General features: G+C 35.4%; 1 protein-coding gene across 1 annotated transcript in view; it reads right to left on the bottom strand.

Moving 5' to 3' along the window:
- LOC131529680 (GTPase IMAP family member 9-like) overlaps nt 1-9,284 on the bottom strand; it is a 277,942-nt gene that overhangs the window by 256,017 nt on the left and 12,641 nt on the right. The window lies entirely within an intron of this gene.

The raw sequence follows: 9,284 nt of genomic DNA on the forward strand, positions 1-9,284 counted from the left end.
TTTAAAGCTTTCTTATTAACAGACATTGATATTGTATTTAAATACAACTTCAGTTCTTGTTTGAAGATGTTAAAGTGGGGTTTACATTTAGTATATTTACATTTATGGACATAAAACTTTCCAATAAATAACAGGAGGTTTATACAAAAACTTGCATTAAATAGATTCTTATCTTTAACATAAAACCCAAAAAGAATGTGTTTATAGCACAAAGAGAAATCATAAAAAATGTTTTGGACAATCAGAGCATTAAGATTATTCCAGAAAGACTGAACAAAAGGACACTCCCAAAACAAATGAACTACAGTTTCAGAAGAAAGTTCACAGAAAGAACAAGAAATATCAATGTCACTTTTAAATTTCTGTAAAAACTGCTTGACAGGATAAAACCTGTGAATTATTTTATAAGATATTTCTTTAACTTTATTTGTTAAAAAAAAATTCTGAGGAAGTGACCAAACATATGCCCACTTAATATCATCAAAAAAGTTGTTCCAATAAGAAATGGAGGAAGAAATAGAAGTAACACGGTCCAAGAATAAAGTCCTAATTTTGTGATTGGATTTTTTAACAGAGAAACAAATAGAACCAACCACAGTGGATTCAGGAGTGGGAGGACAAACAGAGATCAATGAGCCACTGTTATTATTTCTGAAGAGCATACAAATTTCCAAAGAGATGGCCTTTAAAACTGTATTAAATTCTTTTCTAGATACAGGAAAATGATATCTTAAAATAAAATCAGAATAATTAAACAAAATGCCATCATTGTCAAACAATTGGTTCACTAACAACACTCATTTCCTAAAAACAAGGATTTCCTCTTATGTAAAATATTACAGTTGTTCCAAATAAAAAAGTTGTGAGGCGAGAAATTATGCTTATAAATAAGTTTCCAAGCCAAAAGCATTTGCTGATGATAATTGGAGAGTTTGATAGGGAGTTTACTAATGGAAAAATTACACATTAATAAGAAATTAATTCCACCTAATTGTGAAAAGACATATCGAGGGATTACATTCCAAATAGAAGACTGATTATGGAGAAAGCGTTTCAACCAATTGATTTTTAAAGTGTTATTGAGAGAATCAAAGTCAATAAAATTTAAGCCGCCCTTATTGTAAGAATTTAAAATAACAGATTTTCTAATATAATGAGTTTTATTTTTCCAAAGAAATTTAAATAACATTACATCAATTAACTTACAGGTTGGTCTATCTACAGATACAGAACGAGCAGCATATAATCTAGAGATACCCTCAGCTTTAGTAAGCAAAGTCCTTCCTTTCAATGACAGATCTCTTAATAAACAAAGATTAAATTTTTTTTTAGATTTTTCCATAATTGGGTTAAAATTTTCCTGACATCTTAGTTTAGAATCTTTAATTATTTTGATTCCTAAATATGTGACATTCTCTTTAACGGGAATATTACAGATAGAAGATGCAGCACATTTCTTAACTGGAAGTAACTCACATTTATTCAAATTAAGCAGAAGACCAGATGCATTTGAGAAAGATAAGAGAGACGTTAAGGCAATTGGGATCTGAGAGCCATCTTTTAAAAACAATGCCGTATCATCAGCCAATTGGCTAATAATTAATTCCGTTCCAGCAACAGAAATTACCTTCACAGGGCTCTCTTTAATATGGAAACATAGAAATTGTGTAGCTATTAAGAAAAGATATGGAAAGATGGGGCAACCTTGCCTTACGCCTCGTTTTAAAAGAATCTAGGAGAAGTGCCATTAGTAAGTCGGATAGAACTATTTGCATTATTATAAAGCATCTTAACACATTTGTAAAAACTACCAAAATCAAGTCTGTGCAGGGCCTGTAACATAAACTCATGTTCTAAACAATCAAATGCTTTGTAGTAATCAAGAAAGAGGATAAAACTATCAGTTGAAATAAGATCTGAATAATCCAACAAATCTAAAATCAGGTGTATGTTATTAGATATATGTCTCTGGGGTATAAAACCTGATTGGCACTCATCTATTATATTATTAAGAATAGATTTTATCCTCTTTGTCAAAACGTAGGCAATAATTTTATAATCAGTATTCAGTAAAGAAATCAGACACCAATTTTCAATTAAAAGGGGATCTCTGTTGGACTTGTGTATTAATGTTATTAGTCCCTGACATAAAGAGGAGGACGTGTTGTTTTTCAATACTCTCTTAAAACATTTTATGTAAAAAAGGAGCCAATTTTTGATTAAAAGCTTTATAAATCTCTGCAGATAGCCCATCGGTACCACACTGTAAAAAAAAATCTGTTAAATTTACGGAAAAATACCGGCAGCTGTGGTTGCCAGAATTTTACCGTGAAAAGACGGTAGTAACATTTTAGGATTTATAGAACTGTTTAAATTTATTTTTGTTTATAAACTAATATTTATAATGTTTATGCAACGTGAGCATAAGAGTATTGAGAACTATTTTGAGTCCATGAAGAAAATTTTACTGATTTATGCAAAGTCATCAATTCAGCTCAAAACTCTTGCAAATAACAGCAGCACACATACATGCGTGATTAAAACTAATAAAGAGACTCTCTTTACGTCAGTAACTACACAGTTACTGCCTTTAAATAAAGCAACATGCAGCATAACATCAGTGTCTCTCTGTCCGTCCTTGACTTAAACACAGGCTCTACTCTCCAGCACAATGGTGACCCACAAAACACAACAGGAAGTTGACTGTTGGGTTTTACAGTATTTTGCTGTTTATTTTCTTGATTTTACGGTGAAGTACCGGCAGCTGTGGTTGCCAGTAATCTACTGTTTTTTTACAGTTTGTTCCGTAAATTAAATTTACGGTATATTTCTGTTAAAATTACGTTCCACAGTATGTTTTGTCATCTCACAAATTTAACCCCTTTAATCCCACAGCAAAATCCTCAGTTTTAAAGAGCACTTCTATGTGTCCACACTACAGAGTGTTGAAGTAACACTGAAGCAGTGATGAATTAATGAGAGAATTAAGTGACTAATTAAATTAGGATTGAGCTTTATTGATGAACACCTGCTGTTAACAAGTAGAATCATTGAAGGAACGAGAAACAAGAGCAGAGAAACAAAACTTACAGCTAAAGCCAAGATGAAATCAACTGAAATAAAACACATGAAATCTCTCAAGATTTCAGAAGAGGGTGATTAAACAACTCCACGCCAGCATCTTATTACTAACCACTTTTACTTTATTTATGTCATATGTGTACAAAAGCTCTTATTGAGATTTTAGTTGTTGTACTTTCATTTGAAGTCACCATATTGGCGATCAGTGGTTGCTTTAGTTGGGATCTTGAATCATGACTCTTTAATGTTGGTTTTGTTTGGCTGTTTTAATTAGCTGTGTTTATTAAGCACAGTTTTAAAACAAAACACCAAACGAATCTATCATCATCTGGAGACTGATGTTTGTGATGTCAAAACCAACATGATCTAGTTTAATTCACTGATTGTTCTGTGTTAATTCTCTTATTAAACATGTGATATGTTAATTGCACCATTGATTACTACAGCAATCAAATGTTGTGAAACAGCTCTAACCAGAATATGCACAAATAAATGTATTGAACTACGGCAGAAATTAAACACACACAGACATCAACAATCAGCGTATGAATCTCAAAATTGGTGACAATCAAAAATGATATAAAAATTTAAAAAACGGTTCAACTCTGAACATCACAAAACAGTCTACTGAAAAGTAACAACAAAAACAACACCAAAATAAAAGCAAATAAAGAAAATATTAAGAACATTCAGCTGCATAATTTATTCATGCTGCAGTGCATGCTGGGAGTTTTGTACTGGCACCCAGCATGCTTTTTTATTATTAATAGTCACCATTGTTGAGGTTAATGTGCTGATTCTTGATGTCTGTGTGTCTAAATGGTGCTGTAACTCTGAAGGTTTTGTGAATGAAAGGTTTTTAAATTCTTTCATGGTTTGTCAGCTTAATTAGTAGAGTAATATTACTACCACAAACAACTTGAAAATAATTAAAAATCACCCATATTGTTTGACACTAACTGATGATGACCACCGCTTTTAAATTTTAACCAAAACTACAATTCCTCTTGGCTTTTCTTGTCATAACAAACGTGCTTTACAAACACAGTTATAACAGCCAAAGAAAAACTAACCTTAAAGAGTCAAGGGTCAAGAGCATAACTAAAGCAAACACCGATCACCAAGATGGTGAGGTCAAACAAAACATTTGAAATAAAATATAAACCTCTGTTAATTCGTAGATATTTAACAGAAATGAAGTCAAACTGGTTAGTAATGAGTGGAGCTGGTGATGCTGTTTGTGGAGTTGTTTAATCATTCTCTGCTGTTTTATTTCAGTTGATTTCATTTAAGGCTGTGGCTGTATGTCAGTTGTAGTTTTGTTTCTTGTTCTTTCCTTCAGTGATTGTGTTTGTTAACAGCAGGTGTTCATCAGTGTCTGAATTCACTCATATGTTCGCAATCACTCTGTCTAGTGGACTATATAGTGAAGTAATGTAGGACTAGTGAATGAGGGTGTGGGGTGTGGTTTCAGACACAGTCTATGAGTGTCGACTCTGAGGCTACTTTCTCGAAAACAAAGGTTAGATCTATTACAGTTATTCACTGTATATAGTAAGGAAACTTACTCTTAATCATTTAACAGGTTATTACTGTGGTATTTTACAGTTTTTTATTGTTAAAATCACAATCATTTTTACAGTGCAGGGGATTTGTTACTTTTTAGATTATTAATAGAGACAATAATTTCTGAAAGACTAATAGGTGCATCACATAGACTACAATCTTCATCACTAATTTTTTTAATATAAGATAACGAGTTAAAAAATTGTGTGGCCGATTGCTGGCAGAATTTAGAGGAATATAAATCACTATAAAATCTGGCACAAAAATCTGCAATTACCTTAACCCCTTAACTGTCACTCACCGTTTTGAACAGAGACATTATAGTGCACTATCCAAACTTAATTTTTTATAATTCATGAATGAAAATATTTTGTAACATGATTTTAATGTACCATTTACATGGTAATGCAATGTCTGATTTTAAAATGGGTTTCAAAGGATGAATTTTGAAATTTTAAGTTTTCTACTGATAAATAATTTCTTATGATTTCTAATTCGTGATAGAGAAAAAGGCAACTAAGAAGACTTTCTGTGACAAAGGTCAGAATTCATGTCATGATGTAGATTTTTTTCAGGTGCACTCTTGTCATAAACAGAGGTGTCAAATCCAGGGTCAGAAAGTAAAAGTCCTGCCATGTGTTTATTCCACCCATGAACTCAGCAGCTGATTTCACCAGAGGAGGAACCAACTCATTCCTTTCAAGTCACAAACGAGTCTCGAGTCAAATCCCAAGACCTCAACGAGTTGAGGAAATTAAGAGATAATTGAGAGACTAATTAAATGATGATTGTGCATTAGTGATGAACACCTGCTGTTACTGTGAATCACAGAGGATCAGATGTTGATGTTTTATTGGTTAAAATGATACCACCATCATGTAGATCAGTGTTTGCTTTAGTTGGGCTCTTGACCCTTGACTCCTGTGTTAGATCTCTGTAGCAATGCATGTGCTGTTGTAAAGCGGAGAGATCAGTGCTGTGCAGTGAGCAACTGTTAGTTGTTTTCATATGATGAGGTAATCATCAGGTGCTTACCTGTTTGCATCCAATATACTGTGTATATATATACACATACAACATTTTTCGTTTTTTTAATTTATGTTCTGCTTTTGAATAAACAACTCTGTGAAACCACAGTACGCAAGGAATTTACTGCTGTAGTAGTTATAGAGAATGAATTTTAAATTTAACGCATTTAAATATTTAAACTCCAGTCCTACTCAGACACACACAGACATCAAGAACCAGCGTATGAATCTCAACAATGGTGACAATCAACAAAATGCTTCATGCTGCAATGCATGCTGGGTAACACCACAGTATGAATAATTATTGTCACCACTGTTGAGGATCTTATGATAAGTGTTCATGTCTAAAAGCCTGAGCAATATAATTCTTAATTTTTTCCAATATTTAATATTACCATGGCATTTGTTTAATAGTAAATTCCTGCAGTTCTGTAACAGCTGAACGTCAGTAAATAAACCAAAGAGAGACACCTTCATGATGTTCATTCAAGTGACATAAAAGCCAAAAGTGTAAGCTCATCTGCTTCCTCAAGCTTTTAATTCAGCAATGTGCAAATGTTTGTTGTGAAGCAATATTGCAATTGCTTAAAAGCAATCCATTCTCAGTTACTAAAAGGGTCAAGAGCCCAACTAAAGCAAACACTGATCTACATGATGGTGGCATCATTTTAACCAATAAAACATCAACATCTGATCCTCAATAACAGCAGGTGTTCATCACTAATGCACAATCATCATTTAATTAGTCTCTCAATTATCTCTTAATTACCTCAACTCGTTGAGGTCTTGGGATTTGACTCGAGACTCGTTTGTATCTTGAAAGGAATGAGTTGGTTCCTCCTCTGGTGAAATCAGCTGCTGAGTTCATGGGTGGAATAAACACATGGCAGGACTTTACTTTCTGACCCTGGATTTGACACCTCTGGTCATAAATTAATCTATTACTTTTCCTACATAATTTTTAACAGAAAAGTGGTAAAATACCTATTTAGGAGTCTTAGACCTTTCCAACGATATATAGTTTGTCATGATTAGATTAGGATTTAATTGTAAAATAGTGAAGTAAAGGTAGGCGTCCCACAGGGTGGACGGTGACAGTTAAGAGGTTAAAGTCATCAGTTACCTTTTCATCAATACATAGTTGCTGAATATAATTTTTAACTCGCTGCCTTTCCAGCCTAAAGAAATAAGCAGAATTCTGCTCGCCCTCCTCTAACCAATTTCGACGAGATCTGATGAAGGCACCTTCAGCTTTCAGTTTATAGATATTCTCTAAGTGATGTTTCTGATCTATGAGCTCAATTCTCTCTGAATCCGTAAAATCTTCAATCTGTTTATGTGATAAAGCAGTGATTCTAGCCATAATATGGTCTTCATTATTTTTCCTAGTTTTTGTTAACAAACTGCAATATTTCCGACAATACGTTCCCATTTCAAATTTAAGAAGTTCCCAATTACTGCAAAAATTATTCTCTTTATTAGCTTTATCCCAATAAAAAGAAATTAAGTTGTCAGTTTTAGTTTGAACTTCATTATGAAGAAGAATTGAAATATTAAGTTTCCAGTATGATGACCTTTTACTCAGGGAAGTGGAAGATACAAGTGGAACACAAATAAAAATGGCCTTATGGTCAGAAAACAGAGAGGGAACTATATCTGCCTTAATATTTGATAATTCTGCTGAAGTTAACCAAAAATCAAGACGAGATTGACTAGAGAGTGAATTATCGTTAGAAGTGAACACTTTTTGCAAGGAATGTGTTTCTCGCCACACATCAATAACAGAATATTTTTGCATAAAGGATAACAAATAATCAGAATTAACATTAGATTAGATTAGATTAGATTTTAGATTAGATTCAACTTTATTGTCATTACACAAGTACAGGTACAGGGCAACGAAATGCAGTTTAGGTCTAACCAGAAGTGCAATAGCAGCAAGTGCAGTATATACAATGGTTGAATAAGTGCAGGACAAGGATATGTACTGAATATATGTATAAATATATATAGAAAGATGGTTATTAATATAAACAGAATTTACAGGTGAATATGTATAGTGAATAAATATACAGATGGCTATTACTATAAACAGAATTTACAGGTGATATGTACTATCAATATAATATATATACAGATGACTATTACTATAAACAAGGTGTAAAAGTGCAGTGGAAGTGATTGCATATTACAATTAGACGTACGGTGCAAAATGTTAATGTAAACATTGATAATGTAAACAACAGTCGGCAGTGCAAATGAGCATAGTCCAATTTAGGTATGGTAGTGCAAGATACAAAAGTAAACAGTTGTTACTGTAATAAAATTTACATTCAGTAGTGCAAATAAGGCAGATGTGAGGTAGGAGAGAAGAGTTAATAATATATGAGGAAGTGGATCAATGGGGTTAGAGTTCAGTAAAGAGACAGCTCTGGGGAAGAAACTGTTCTTTAGTCTGCTGGTCCTGGTCCGGAGGCACCTGAAACGCCTGCCGGAGGGCAGGAGAAAACAGTCTGTGGGCTGGGTGAGAGGAGTCCTTAAGGATGCTGCGAGCTCGATGCAGACAGCGTTTCCTCTGGATGTGTTCGATGGCAGGTAGTGGAGTCCCTGTGATGCGCTGGGCAGTTTTCACCACCCGCTGCAGTGCCTTGCGCTCCGCAACAGAGCAGCTCCCATACCATACTGTGACACAGTTGGTCAGGATGCTTTCTATTGCGCAGCGATAGAAGTTCACCAGGATAGCCGAGGAGAGCTGATTCTTCCTCAGTGTCCTCAGAAAGAAGAGGCGCTGGTGAGCCTTCTTGACCAGGCTGGAGGTGTTGGTTTTCCACAACATGTCCGCCGAGATGTGGATCCCCAGGAACTTGAAACTGGAGACATGCTCAACAGCCATTCCATTGATGTGGATGGTGTCGTGTGTGCCTCTTGACTCCTTCCTGAAGTCCACGATGAGCTCCTTCGTTTTGGTGGTGTTGAGGAGCAGGTTATTTTCAGTGCACCATGTGGCCAGGTGCTGGATCTCCTCCCTATAGGCAGTCTCATCGTTGTTACTGATGAGGCCAATCACCGTGGTGTCGTCTGCAAACTTGACGATGGAATTAGATCCATACACAGGCTTGCAGTCGGAGGTGAAGAGGGAGTAGAGAAACGGGCTTAGCACACAGCCCTGTGGTACACCAGTGTTAAGTGTGATGGATGTGGAGCAGGTGAATCCTGATCGAACATTCTGGGGTCTGTTGGTCAGGAAGTCCAAAATCCAGTTACACATTGAGGTATTGATGCCCAGGTCTCCAAGTTTGGCTATTAACTTGGTTGGGATGACAGTGTTGAATGCTGAGCTGAAGTCAACAAACAGCATACGTGCATAAGTGTTCTTATTGTCCAGGTGAGTGAGCACAGAGTGCAGTGCCATGGAAACTGCGTCCTCTGTGCTCCTATTGCTACGGTAGGCAAACTGGTGTGAGTCCAATGTGGATGGTAGAGAGTCTTTTAGGTGTTCCAGGACCAGCCGCTCAAAGCACTTCATGACGATGGGTGTGAGTGCTACAGGGCGGTAGTCATTAGGGCACCTCGGACTAGAGTGTTTTGGCACTGGCACAATGGAAGTGC

This window comes from Onychostoma macrolepis, chromosome 22 (assembly GCF_012432095.1).
Source record: "Onychostoma macrolepis isolate SWU-2019 chromosome 22, ASM1243209v1, whole genome shotgun sequence".
Taxonomy (NCBI): Eukaryota; Metazoa; Chordata; class Actinopteri; order Cypriniformes; family Cyprinidae; genus Onychostoma; species Onychostoma macrolepis.